At 30.3% G+C, this 15,533-nt stretch overlaps 1 long non-coding RNA gene across 2 annotated transcripts; it reads left to right on the plus strand.

The window, feature by feature from the left end:
• Positions 1-936: 936 nt before the first annotated feature.
• LOC131628726 (uncharacterized) lies at positions 937-2,519 on the plus strand. Of its 2 annotated transcripts, XR_009291877.1 has the most exons (5): positions 937-1,001; positions 1,124-1,602; positions 1,690-1,861; positions 1,953-2,109; positions 2,277-2,519. It is a non-coding gene; the product is annotated as an uncharacterized LOC131628726 (long non-coding RNA). The 2 variants fall into 2 exon arrangements; XR_009291876.1 differs by having other exon boundaries at positions 1,690-2,109.
• Positions 2,520-15,533: the final 13,014 nt, after the last annotated feature.

Below are 15,533 nucleotides of genomic sequence, written 5' to 3' on the forward strand. Positions count from 1 at the left end.
ACAATTATGCCGCCTGCCACTCACTAGCTTAAAATATAATTTTTTTAAAATATATATTTTTTATAGAAATAAAAATCAATAATTAAATTAAAAATTTAATCATTTTAAGAATAATCATAAAAACTTAATTATTTTTATTTAATTTTTATTTTAAAAACAAGAATAATAATTATAAATTTAATATTTTAAGATTAAAATAATACGCGAGATAAAAGATGAATATTTATTTTGACTGCTTAATATTTATTTTAATTAGGATTTAATTTAGTTAGAGCGGTTATCTACAATATAAGAAAATAAGATGTTCTTTAAAATACTAAACTGCCCCTGCTGCCTATATGGCTGACACGTGGATAGATTGGCTGATAAGCATTCAAATTCTTTTTCCCATCTTTTCCCTCTTCCCTTCCCTTCCTTGTCTTTCCACTCTCTTTCATTTTCTCTCTCTCTCTCCCAAAACTCAGATTTTCACACCTTCTTCTATCTCCTTCTTCTGGTACGATTTCTTTTTCTTCTACCTCTCTCTTCTTCCTTTTTCCTTCTGATTTGGGTTTTGATTCTCCTCTTTCCTTTTATCTAATCTTTTTCTCACAATTTCATTTGTAGGTGGTGAGGTTGCAATTTTCGGTGGTGGTGGATCTGAGTGTTTTCGTGTGGTTTGGTGGTGGTGAGGTTGCGATTTTTTACGGCGGTGGATCTGTGCGTTTTCGTGTGGTTTGTTTTTCTGAACATATTTATGTATCTTGATTTTGTTTTGGTTTTTTAATGTTGGGTTTTTCTGAAACCCTAAATCTATTTTTTTTTCATTTGATACATGTTATTTCTTTGACTATGATTGTTGTTATACTAAGATTTGAAGTATTTGAAGGTTTTGAAATTGTTATGGTTTTGTTTCAAAATTGATTAGGGTTTTTGAAACTGGATTTGATGCAGGTATGGATGGAGAAGTTACAATCTTTACTTACTCAAGTATACACTCCTTTTAAGTTGTTTGAGTTAGGGTGAGTGAGAGTATTGTTGAGCTTAATTTGGAAACAAGCATATACAGGAGCAATTGAACTATCACTATCCCCTTAAAAAGATTCCTCATTGTTTGTTTTTTATGCTTGTTGAATTTTTGCAGTTTTGGATGGGCATGGAAGTCCTGATGCAGCTGTGTTTGTTAAGAAAAATGCTATGAAAATATTTTTTTGAAGACGTTACAATGCTGCAGTCATATGACACTGATGCACTTCTAATTAAGAGGTTGGAAGATTCTCATCAGAAAGTTTTTCTAGGTGTCGACCTTGCGATGGTTGATGAACAGAGTATTAGTAGTTCTTCTGGGACAACAACACTGACTGCCCTGATACTTGGAAAGCATTTGCTTGTTGTTAATGTCGGTGATTGTCGAGCAGTTTTTTAAGAGGACCACAGACGGAGTTATTCTTTGTTTTGTTTTCACTATGGGTTTTTTTTAGAAAAACTACTTCATACTGTTATGTAATATATTTGATATACCTACTGCATATTTAAGCAATTTGGAATAATTGTTGTGAAATCAACTTGTAGGTTCACTTTGTCTTAAAAGAACTTGTGAGAAAATCAATAGGTGAAACTGAGGTAAAGTTTGTAGATTCATTTTGTAGCAACCCTGCTTAAAATGTACTAGAATAGTTAATAATAAATCACAATTTTTTCTATGAACAGGAGCTGAGACGTTTCCCTACTCTTCAAACCGAATTATCTGCAGCTACAAATGAGGCTCTAGAGAGATTCCGTGAAGCGAGTAAGAAGACAACTATTCGGCTTGTGGATATGGAGTCTTCATATCTTACTGTGGATTTCTTTCGGAAACTTCCTCAAGAAATGGAGAAAGCTGGTAATCTAGGGATACCTTCTAATCCAGCTCAACCTACTAATCCATCTAATCGTCCTGTCCCTAACCCAATCGAGGATCGATATGGTGATAGGCATTTTAGAAGGATTGGATCAAATGTGTCATCCTATATAGGTTTGGTGTCTGACACACTCAAGATCACTATTCCAAACGCCGTGGTTTATTGTCAGGTCAGAGAAGCAAAACTATCATTGCTAAGCTATTTCTTCACACAAATTGGGAAAAAAGAGGTACTCTTATCTCTTCACAGCACCAACAATGCAAATGGCTAATTATGAAAACATACACTTAAAGGCACATGACAATTTCTAACAGTTTTTTTCTTTCTCAAAATGATATATTATTTTCATCATAGAATAGTAGAAACTGAACCTAATATTATTCTCACTTGAATCAGATGTCTTCAGTTTTGGTGTGGTACTTCTTGAGCTTATCAGTGGTCGACATCCTATTCATAAAACGCGTACCAAATGGACAGAGAAGAGCATCTTGTATGGTGTGTTATGATCTTAAACCTTTGTGTGCTCCGCATTAATCATTTTGCCATTGATGAACTGGTGTGATGAGGCTTAGCATTGTTGCTTTAGAGTTGCATATCTTAATGGTTATATACTTTTTGTTTTAGGTGTTTCTTTGTCAGCTATCAACAAAAGTTTGGTCCTGATCGATCCAGAAGTATCTAAAACTCAAAAGCTTAGATGCTGGTATACTGATTTCCGCTAGAATACTTATGCTGATTTTATGTTGTTCTTGGCTTGTGCTCATGTTTTTTTGATTCAGGGTATAAAGCATGCTGCTCTTGCTAAAGTGAATGATCCTAAAGTGAAGCAATTTATAGAGAAGCAATTTATAGAGATGTTTTTGAAGTAGAATTCAGTTTTGAAGGAATGGCTGACACTGAAATTGTGTCTTTGTCGGTGTTTGTGTTCGAAAGCGATACCGAAATTATGATCACTTTTGGTGCCACTACAAATATGGTGAGTTGTAAATTGGTTGTAGGTTTTAGAAGTTAGTTATGGTGAGTTGTAAATTCTGTTAGAGGTTGTTATTGAAGTTGTTAGAAGTTAGTAGTAGTATTAACTGTCAGGCTAATTGAGTAAGACTGTTAAACGGCAGCCAAGATAGTTTTTGTTGTTGTTGTTGTTGTTGTATTGACACACTCCAGCATGTTATCGACTAATTTTGTTATATTGTAAAAACTAACCGACATGCATGTTATGATAATTTTGGAGCAGTAATGGTGGTGAAGATAAGCAAATGGGATGATAATGTTATGAAACTATTAAACAAATTTCTGCAATTTATCAATTACAGCACAAGTGTAATGAAGAGAATGAAGATTTATCTTCAGTTTTTTTTACTAATGTTTCTTTTTGGTCTTGGAGCAAGACATTGATAAACAGGGAGAGGGATTTGAATATCATTTTCAAATTGATGGGAACCCAAGGCAAAATGGTGTAGTTATTGATAATTGTATTTATTAACCTCATTATGATCAACATACTGGTTTGGTTTGTTTATCTGGTAACCCTGTCTGATACTTTAATTTATTTTTGTATTAACAGAAGATGGATCTGTTTGGTGCTGGCGTTATAACATCTGTATCCTTAATACACATGTAGTCCCTTGATTGAGTTCAATTGCAGATTGTTTGCAATTCTATAAATTTGTTGATCTTATTATTTTCACCTAGATGACCTTAATAGTTGGTTTCCTCTTATTTCTATTTATGCTGCTGCAATTACTATTTGTATTTTGGTATATTTACTGCTTTTACCTCCTCGTGACGTATGAAGCTTATGTTCTACATATGATTTGAAATCAAATATGCAGAGGTCAGCCAAATGTCCAGTCGCTTATCATCAGAATCTCGCATATATGCTGACAAGGCCAAAGATTTAAATGACACATTATATCTTGACACATGTTAATTTGAACATTGGCGCATGTTAATTTTAGATAGAAGCATGCAATTATGGTTTACGCATTTTTTGTTAACTATTCAACAGTTAACAGGTTGGAAACATGATATTTTCTTTACCTTTTGGTGATATCTCTATTAGCTAGAATATCAGAGTCTATACTATACGGATGTTAAACATGATGCATTCTGTCTGCTATTTCAAAATATTCTTCATTTGCATTCCCTTTGAAGTATACTTTATATGGTGCCAGTTTCAGTTTGTGTGCCCAGCAGTGAATCTTTAGCAATGGTTCGGTTAGAACTATAACCTGATGGGCTATCAATGAAAAACATTCATTGGATAATTTAGTCTTTTAATTTGTAAAAATTCTTGAACATTACTCGGACCGCCAATGCTTGTAGATAATGTGTAGGTTAATATAATAGGTTTCCTTAAGTTTACAATAATATGTAAGCCAAAGATATGTATGCAAATCAAGGGTATGTTAATGTATAGAGAGTGGAGCAGAAAAAAACTTTGAAAATAAATCTAACAAAACTCAAAGTTTTCAATGTATCCTTCTCTAACACAAAAAAGTAAGATTATGTTGTTAATTCAATTCAGAAAACTCTAAGTTGATTGAGATTTTCATGACAAAAATATTTTTAAAATTTAATTAATTAATATATACGGTCATTTTTCTACAAATATTAATATTATGATTTAATATAAGAATTTTATGATTTAATGATATTAATATTTTAATGATTTAATATATTATTTTTATTTTTATTTGTCAATCTCAGATTTTTATTTTTATTGATATTAATATTTTTGATGGTGATCAATAATAGAAAACAAATTTTGACTGCATCATAACTTATATTTTTTTAAAGTACAAATTAAAATAATAATATTTATTCAATATAAATATTTGAAATTCCAAGCAAAATTTTAAAATTCTAAGTTTGTTTGAAAGATTCATGGGATTAGCATTTTACAAAATTAATAATTTTTTATTTAATTAATTGTAAATATTTTTTAAATTTAATCATCATATTTTATTAATTATTTTTTAATTAAATTTAATTTTTCAAAACATGTGTCTAATTTTTCATGGGTACCTGACATTTTTCTATATATTCAATTATTATTTTTTTCACGGGTACCAGATATTTTTCTATACATTCAATTACTTTTTTTTCACGGGTACCAGACATTTTTGTACACATTCAATTTTATTTACGGGTACCAGACATTTTTCTATACATTCAATTATTATTTTTTTCACGGGTACCAGACATTTTTCTATACATTCAATTATTCTTTTTTTCACGGGTACCAGACATTTTTTTACACATTCAATTATTTTTTTTACGGGTACCAGACATTTTTCTATACATTCAATTATTAATTTTTTTACGGGTACCAGACATTTTTCTATACATTCAATTACTATTTTTTTCACGGGTAACAGACATTTTTCTATACATTCAATTATTATTTTTCACGGGTGCCAAACATTTTTCTATATATTCAATTATTATTTTTTCACGGTTACCAGACATTTTTCTATACATTTAATTATTATTTTTCACGGATACCATACTTTTTTCTATTAAAAAATATACATCTGAAAAAAATGTGCGTCCTGTATCAGAACCCGTGCGAACGCATAGGTATCACGGGTACCAGACATTTTTCTATACATTTAATTATTATTTTTTCACGGGTACCAGACATTTTTCTATACATTTAATTATTATTTTTTCACGGGTACCAGATATTTTTCTTACATTTACTTGTTATTTTTTCATTGTTGCCAGACATTTTTCTATACATTTAATTATTATTTTTTCACGGGTACCAGACATTTTTCTATACATTTAATTATTTTTTTTCACGGGTACCAGACTTTTTTCTATATATTTAATTATTATTTTTTCAAGAGTACCTTACATTTTTCTATACATTTAATTATTATTTTTTTACGGGTACCAGACATTTCTCTATACATTTAATTATTTTTTTCACGGGTACCAAATATTTTTCTATACATTTAATTATTATGCTTTCACAAATACCAGACATTTTTCTATTAAAAAAATATACATCTGAAACAAATGCGCGTCGCATACCAGAACCCGTGCGAACGCACGGATTTGTTACTAGTGTTAGACTATAATCACGTTGGCATGGATGATTTTAATGAAAGAAAAACGCGTGCCTGGATGACCGAGTCTTATTTCAGAACGTATATTTTCGGAAACAAAAATAAACAAAAATAAAAAACAGCCGGCCATCATGAAAGAAAAACGTGTGCATTTAAATATACATTCTATTTTGATTCTTGTTATAATAAAATACTATATTTTTGGCATTGAATATATTCATTGTCCAGATGCATCCACTATTTTTTTTTAGCTATTAAGTGAAAACGACAATTATAAGTTTATAACATTAAATATTTTTGTTTATAAATCTTTTTATGGAAATAACAAATAAAATGTTGATTTTAATAAAAATTTACTTTAAATATTTATTTTTTTATAATTTTTTAAAATTTTAAAAATCACTTAAATTTTAATTTATTTCAAATAAATTTATAATATTATTTTAAGAATATCTTAAAAAAAATGTAATTTTAACTATTTTTTAATTTTTGCTAAGGTATATTTCATTATTAGATGTCAAATTAATATTTTAATTTATAAAAAAATAGTATAAAATAATTTTTACTATATATTTCAAAAAATTATTATTATTTTTGGAAATATAAAAATAATATTTTTTTAAAACTAAAATATATGAACCCTATATTTTTTTCATAATAAATGTAATTCAATTATCAAGGGGTAATTGATGTGATTTATTTGTTTTTTTAACTATAAGTATTTATAAGTATTGCTTCTAACTTTCATCAATTTTGCGTTATAAATTTATCCACTGATTATCTTAAAGATTACCTCAATGAAATGACAATTGCGATAAACTCATAAGCGTTGAAATGACAATTGCAATGAACCCATAAGAGTTTAGCTATTATATTCCCTACCTCCCTCTTTTCTTGGTCACCTCTGGTTAAAAACACAAAATACCCTCACTTCGGAAATGCATTTCCGAAACGTTTTTTTTTTTTAAAATTTGTCTTATTTCGGAAATGCACTTCCGAAAACACGAAAAAAATGTGTTTTCGGAGATGCATTTCCGAAAACATCTTTTTTTTGGGTTTTCGGAGATGCATTTCCGAAAACACTTTTTTTGGAAGGGGGTGTCTTCGGAGATGCATTTCCGAAAACACTTTTTTGGGAGGGGTGTCTTCGGAGATGCATATCCGAAATATTCCAAGACCAATTTGGTCTTGGAATGTTTCGGATATACACTTCCGAAAGAATTCAATAATTATTAAAAAATTAAAATCAAGGTGAATCAATACAATTAATAGGTATAAAATGAAGGTGAATCAATAAAATGAAGGTGAATCAATAAAATCAAGGTGAATCAAAATTTCCTAAACAATTTTAAAGTTCAAAATTATTTTTAACTTATATAAATCAAAAACATTTTAATTCCATAAGTAAATTTTGAATTATTTAGAATTAAATATAAAATTTATTCATTAAATAAAATTAAGACAAAATCTTTTTTTAATTTTTTTAAACTAAATAAAAAATTATAACTCATTTTTAATTATGAATCAGAATAGAAATATATAAATATATAATAATAATTTTTAATTTTGTAAGTGAAATATATAAATATATAATATATAAATATATAATAATTAATATATAAATATATAATAATTATTATAAATTAAAACACTCATTTTTATAATTATTATATAAATATATAAATATATTTATAATTAATATATAATAATTATTATATAATATATAAATATATAATAATTTTTATAAATATATAATAATTATTATAATTATTATATCAATATATAAATTAAAACACTCATTTTTTAAATTTTTTTTGTAAATATATAATAATTATTATAAATATATAAATAAAAAATTATAACTCATTTTGTAAGTGAAATTATTTTAGTCTTTTTAATTAAAATTATTTTAAATTTTAAAATATGAATCAGAATAGAAATATATAATAATTATTATTCATAACTCATAAATTATATCAAAATATATAATTATTATTATTCATTACTCATAAATTATATCAAATTTATGATATATGAATTAATTAATATCTTAAAATTAATTTTTGGCATTTTTAATTTTTTTTTTGTTTTTTCGGAGATGCATCTCCGAATTAATCAAAATTTTTTTCGGAAATGCACTTCCGAAGTCTGGAAAAATTTAGAAAAAAAATATTTCAGAAATGCATTTCCGAAGCAGGGGTAAAGTGGGGTTTTCGCTGGGGGTGACCCCCATAGAGAGGTGTGTAAAGAAAAAACCTTATATTAACAAGAGCTTTGCTATTCATACACTTCTTTTTGCTTACATCGTATCCACTAGGGGTGATCGCGGTGCGGTTTGGGCGGTTTTGACAAAAAAAATCATTCGAACCGCAAGAGAAAAAATCGTGCGGTTTGGTTTGATTCGGTTGGCTTTTAAAAAAAATCTGAACCAAACCAAACCAAACTAATGCGGTTTGGTTCGGTTTTTTACAAATATTTTATTGAACCATACATATACATATAGATGACAACATAACTTTGTATTTAGACATTCATACACTATCAAATAACAACAAAACTCATCATATTTTGACAACAACTTTCTATTTAATATGTAAAAATTAAATTAGATAAAAGTGAAATTAATAAACATAAAATAATAGTATAAAACAATATAAAAATTATTAGAATGAAACACAAAAATAGAAGAGATGAGAGATTAGTGAAGGTGAAAAAGAAAAAACAAAGGAATTGAGAGATTATAGAAGAAGATATACGATAAAAACGAAACTAAAATAGGGAACATTTGCATAAAAATGAGAAGGTGAAAAAGAAAGAATATAAGTAGAGATTATAGAAAAAAAGGGAAGATGTATGTGGCAAAGAAGACGCGATAATGCTATTAGAGATTTGAGAAGATCAGGACTAAAATCATATGTGTAAGGATGAGAAAATTGTTCGTAATCATAAGGCTAAGGTGTAATAGATTTAAGTTTGGGTTGGATGTGAGTTAAGTAAAAATTAGGTTGTAACATAATGCGGTTTGATTCGGTTTACAAAATACAAACCGCTAACCGAACTGAACCGTGCGGTTTTGTTAAAAGATGACTCAAACTAATCCGAACCAAATGTGGTTTTTTGCGGTTTCGATTTGGTTTGGTTTGATTTGTAGTTTTCTATTTGGTTGGTTTGGTTTTGATCACCCTTAGTATCCACACCGGAGCATAACAATAAAGCAAAGTGTTGGTGGCACGGAAACCATAGCTAAATAAATTAATAAAAAAATAAAATTAATATATGTTGTGTATATAATATGGTGTATATGTTATAATTAGTGTAAGCCTAGCTTTTCTGTATTAACAAAGATTATATCCCAGCTATGATCATTATATCAATTTGCCTACTTATTTTACACATTTTGCCTTACTTTTGTATTATTGTGCATTTGTAGGCACATCATTCTCACTTAGAGAAGAGATATACAAGAAGCAAGTGAGGAAATTGAAGCACAATACTAGCACATCACAATCAGTGATGAATAAATCAATTGCTCGGGTAATTCATCATGTAAGTTCGCAGGGGAACATCAGCAGCCACCATGGATCTTGATTAAAGATAAACAAAACATCAAATTTCAAGCATCGTGGCGATAGCCATAAGGCAAACTCCACCACTATCGTTATAAGACGGGCCTAAACTCATATGGATCGCAAAGGATGACAATTTCTTTATCCACCCTCTGGGTGAAAACCTCTGTTTAAAATTCCATAATATTCTTGACTTCGGACATGTATCTCCGAAGTCATTTTTTTTATTTTGTTAGAATTCGGAGATGCATTTTCGAAAACACCCATTTTTGGGTGTTTTTCTGAAGTGCATCTCCGAAAGCACTTATTTTTTAATTTAAACGTTGGATTTAAAGTTTTAAACTATCAGGTATTTTTTCGAAGATGCATCTCCGAAAACACCCTTCATATACTTTTTCCCTCCTTCACAATTTCATTCATTTTCCTCCAAACAATAACTCAAACCCTCTCCAAAACCTCCATCATTTTCAATTCATCTTTCGTCTCCAAATCGAGTTTCAAGTGGTTGATCATACTAAAGAGGGCATTGAAAGCTACAATTTGAGGTAAATAATCTTCATTTCATCTCTTATTCCACTACATTGTTTCTAATTTGTTGATGAAGAAAACTGCGTCAGTTCGGAAATGCACTTCCGAAATAGACCACCTAATAAATTTCGGAAGTGCACTTCCGAAATAAGCTCTGATGCAGAATTTTAAAAAACTGTTTTAACAGCATTGATGTATTTTGCATATGTTAGATATGGTGCATCCGGACAACATTGTCACCAATGAGTTAGTAGTCCCGGATGAGGTCAACGTAGATGCTAAGCCTAACGAACCGGTTATCGATGTTAAAACCATTACCGTTGCCGTGGGTGTTCGACCATAATTTACAAATGATATAATTTTCGCTTGCCATGAACATGTGCTAGATTGGGTCCGAAATGAAGCTAGTAAACTTAGATTTGGCATTATGATATTAAGGTCCGACAATGAAAGTAGTAGAAGGAAAGCCTTTGTTGTCTCGAATTGCGAGAGGGTGGGAAGTATGTACGAACAAACCAGGTGTTAAAACACGATGACACGGGATTGAGAAAGTGTGTGTGTCCGTTTAAGTTGCGTGTAACTTGTAGGATTGATGGATTGTGGCGTTTTAACGTCATATGTGGACAGTGGCGGAGCTAGAAATTTTAGGGAGTCTGGGCAAAAAATTTATATCCTTTTTCTATTAATTTTACGCCTTGTTTCTACTAATTTTGCCTTTGATTTTGTCTTAAAAAATTTCCCTTGATTTTGTCCAAAAATTTTACACTCTGTTTTTATAATTTTGCCCTTAATTTTGTCTAACATTACTAATTTTGCCCCTGATGTTATATAAAAATCGACTATTAGTGTGGGGAGTATACAACGAAAGAAGTTGTTGAACCTGGACGCGTGCCCGGGCTCGTTGGGCTATAGCTCCGCCTATGATGTGGAGTTCATAATCATGCATTGGAAACTAATTTACACGGGCATCCAAGTGCGTGTCGGTTGTCTCGCGAAGAGAAGGATATTATTTTTGAATTATCGACAATCAAAGTTACGCCGAGAAACATACTTGCGGATTTGAAGCGAAAAAACCAGATAGTGTTTCAAATATCAAGGAAGTATACAATAAACAGTACAATCTTAAAGTCATGAAAAAGGGGCCGAGGTCAGAAATGCAACACCTTTTGAAACTTTTGGGTGATAACCAATACGTTTCAAGCTTCAGAACTTGTGAGGACAAAGTTACGGTGCGTGACATATTTTGGACTCATCCCGAAAGTATCAAGTTGTTCAACACATTTCCAACCGTTCTTATAATTGATTCGACGTACAAGACCAATAAATATAGGCTTCCGCTTCTAAAAATTGTTAGTGTGACATCCACGGACAAGACATATTCGATTGGATTTGCTTTTTTGGAAAGTGAGAAAGAAGATAACTTTACATGGGCTTTGGGAATATGTAAGACTTTGTTGGTTGATCAAAAGAATATGCCTAGTGTCATCGTTACCGACCGAGATAATGCTCTTATGAATGTGGTCGGTACCGTCTTCCCGACATCAACCGCATTGCTTTGTCGGTATCACATAACATGCAATGTGAGAACTAAGCTCAAACTCGTGGTTGGCACGAAAGAAAGAAAGGATGACAACGGAAACATCATCAAAGTCAGTGTTGTGGTGGACAAGATAATGGCCGCATGGAGGGAGATTTTAGATTCACATTCCGAAGAATTGTATACCGAGAAAGTGGTACAATTTCGGACATTGTGTGTTGGATTTAACACTTTTTGTCATTACGTCGAAAGTACTATCCTTGAAAAAGTAAAAGAAAAAGTTGTTTGTGCTTGGAAGGACCGAGTTAGATATCTTGGTTGCACTACAACTAACCGAATTGAATCCGCACATGCGGCGTTGAAGAAATGGTTGGGTGATAGCAAGGGGGATTTGTGTATGGGATGGGACACCGTGAACCAAATGCTCCAAAATCAACATAATGACATTCAAACAACGTTTGGTCGGAGCAAGACGATTGCAGAACACCAGTTTAAGGGAAAAAATCTATACTCGCAATTGATTTACAACATTGATGTAATGACCGGATGTGTGTCATTTTTTGTATGTATTATCGTTTAGAATGTAAAATCAAATTGATTCAATACATATATAATATACCTATATTTAATGTTGTCAATGTTTGTCATTCTCATTTACTTGTTGTCATTTGGTTCAATTTGTGGAATTTGATAAAACAGACTGCACACAACAAAATGCATTTTTTCTGTTCTGTTTCTGCTTAATTCGGAAATGCACTTTCGAAAATTTGATGTTTCAGGGCTTATTTCGGAAATGCATTTCCGAAATATCCACTGATTGCAAGATAAGGTTTGTTGGGTCATTATTACTCCAAGAAGTCTATAAATAATGCACCTATACATTTTCATCAACTTCAAGCCACAAACAACAATGACACAAACCTACCCCCACCTTGCTTTTGTATACTTTAGCAGTGGTTACCCGATGCCATTCCAATTTAGGTTCTCGCGCGACACGCCATTCGCGGAATTGATATCGTCGCTTAACTCTCTCTTGCAATACCTAGAAAATCGGAAGGTTGTCAAGCTTGAGTACCGCACGCCTTCGCTTGATGACGAGGGAGACGTCCAGTTCACCCTAATTGAAGTCAAGAACGACGAAGATTTAGCGGTTTTGTGGACAACTTTTGACCGATTTTCTTCGAAGGGTCCGATTGAGTTGGATGCGAAACTTCAAAGATCGGGAGCCGACTTTATCAAAATGTTGACCCATCCTCAACTACCCGTGCTTAACAATATGTAAGTTTAATTTCATGTTGATCTATCTTTGTAATTTCGATTATTTATGATAAATCGAAGTTTTGTTCCTTTGTTCCTTTGTTTTTTGCATCAGACAATATTTCGGAAGTGCATCTCCGAAATCACTTTTTTTCTGGAAAAAAAGAGGTGATTTCAGAGATGTATTTCTGAAAAACACATTTTTTCCTGAAAAAAAAAGTGATTTCGGAGATGCATTTCCGAAAACACATTTTTTTTTCTAAAATATAAAGTGTTTTCGGAAGTGCACTTCCGAAATCAATTTTTTTTCAAAAAAAAAAAGGTGCATTCGGAGATGCACTTTCAAAATATATGATCGTTTTAGAAATTTCGTGGAGGTTTCTTAGAAAGTTGGGAGGTGGATAAAGAAATTGTCCTAGAAAATATGTTGGTTTCCTTTGTGGTATTTAAATAGAAAATATTAGAGAATTTGTGTCAACAAAATTTACAATATAGTGAATAAAATTATCGAATCCGAATTATAAAATATTTGCAATGATTTCAATTCCAAGTATGGAAAAATGGTTTTTAAATTGTTTTAAGCAGATTTCTGCATATAAAAAGAAAAAGGTTTAATTGCAATTTTGGTCCTTCTATTTTGAATTTTTTTTTTAGAATTTTGACCCCTTCATTTTAAAAATCATGTTTTTGGTCCCTTTTTTGAATTTTATGTTGAATTTTAGTCCCTCCACTAATTTAAAAATGATTTTTGATGATATGGCGGTTGTTTTGATGATGTGTCATGTCAAATTATAAGTAATTTTTTTCAACTCATTATTTATTAAATTTTTAATGTTTTTAATAAAAATACAAACTTAAAAATAATTCATTAAACGTGTTTCTTCTTTCTCATCTCATATTTTTCGAGAAAATGTGCTCTTCCCCAAATGTGAGATCCCTAATCTTTCATCAACATACTCATGGGATGAAACTCAATCTATATCTTTGCTGTGCATACCAGAAACAACGTCGTATCATAATGAAGCAACCCAACATCTGGTTTACTAAGAAAAGCTTGAAAAACCATATTTCCATTAACAAAGAAACTCCAAAACCTTGAAATTGGTTATCTAAGTAAAGCTTCCAAAACCATAAAAGCAATCAAATTTTATATTGTATCTATTTTTTTCTTCATCTGGGTATGGGTATGGTTATTTGTAATGTTATATGAAATGGGTATTGTTCAAAATTGTTGCTTTTTTCATCTGTGTGTTTTGGTTTAGCTAGGATGTAGAATGCAAAAATGGATTGGTTTTGAAAAGAAAACAAATACCCATAAAGCATCAACATTTAACTTAAAAAATTATGGGAATGGAAAAGAAAAGGAGTTAGGTGGAGATAATGGTTTTTCGAAAGTGAAAGATTCGTCTGTTAGTTTCGGTGGTGGCACTGCTTCGGTGAATTAGAAATCTGAAGTGAAAGAAGATATTTCCTATGCCAACATTTTGCATTCGACGAATAAGTTTGTGTATTCACTTGTTTTATATGAGTTTGTCTTGGAGAGTGATTTATGAAAAAATAAAGGGATTGAAGATTTGATTTGATATTGTGAAAATTTGTGGAAAAGAAAAAATCTGAAAAAATAAAGGATTGAAGATACGAAGAATTGACTTATGAAGATGAAGATATGATGATTTTTTTTTATTTATGAAGATTTAATTTTTTATATATTATTTAAATAATAAATAATTATGAATGATGTGGAATTTTTTTTGCCACTTAACTTACGCCAAATCATCAATTCATCTGCCATGTCATTCAAAATGACACTTAAATAGGATGGGGGACTAAAATTCAAAACAAAATTTAAAAAAGGGACCAAAATCTTGGATTTTGAAATAGAGGGACCAAAATTATAAAAAAAAAAAAAGGTAAAATAAAGGGACCAAAATTACAATTAAGCAAAAGAAAAAAAAATAATGGAATAGTAAAAATAACAATGATAGAAAGTGTTATGAGTTAGGTGTTACAACTATTAATGTAATTTCATGCATATCATAGGACCAACTATGCTTATTTTAACTTCTGATACATATCATCACCTATTGCTTATCAATATTATTTATTTCTAAAATAACATTGTGATATTCATAATGACCATTTGATAGTATAATACCAAAGCATTATGATTCAACAGTATATATGAATATCACGTTTAAATATATGTTTAGACTATAGCTCATGTTAAATAATTCTATAAGTATGAATCTAACATCATATCTCAACATTAACTTGATCCACATATTATATTATAAAATGATCATGTTCTTCAAGGCATAACCACGAGTTACCATTGGTATAGACCTATGAAATCTTCTTGGCATCTCATAGATCTACAAGCATAATACAAATATAACAAACATTAAGAAGAAGATGAAAGATCATATGATAAATTAATCTTGATATAGTGCCATGATCACATCAAATAATAATGTACAAATATAATATGATATGTGGGTGTGAAGATGAACTTATCTTTCGGATATCCTTGTATCAGCTCCTTCAACTGGACCTTTGTTATTATAACAATTTCATCTCTCTCTTACTAAGATTTTTTTTAATGAATCTTGCTTAGCAATGAAATTTTCCCCACTTTTGATCAATTTAGTTTTGTCTCACTTTCGTTGGTCAAGCTGAAATTTTCCCAACA

Source organism: Vicia villosa, unplaced genomic scaffold (genome assembly GCF_029867415.1).
Source record: "Vicia villosa cultivar HV-30 ecotype Madison, WI unplaced genomic scaffold, Vvil1.0 ctg.000474F_1_1, whole genome shotgun sequence".
Lineage (NCBI taxonomy): Eukaryota > Viridiplantae > Streptophyta > Magnoliopsida > Fabales > Fabaceae > Vicia > Vicia villosa.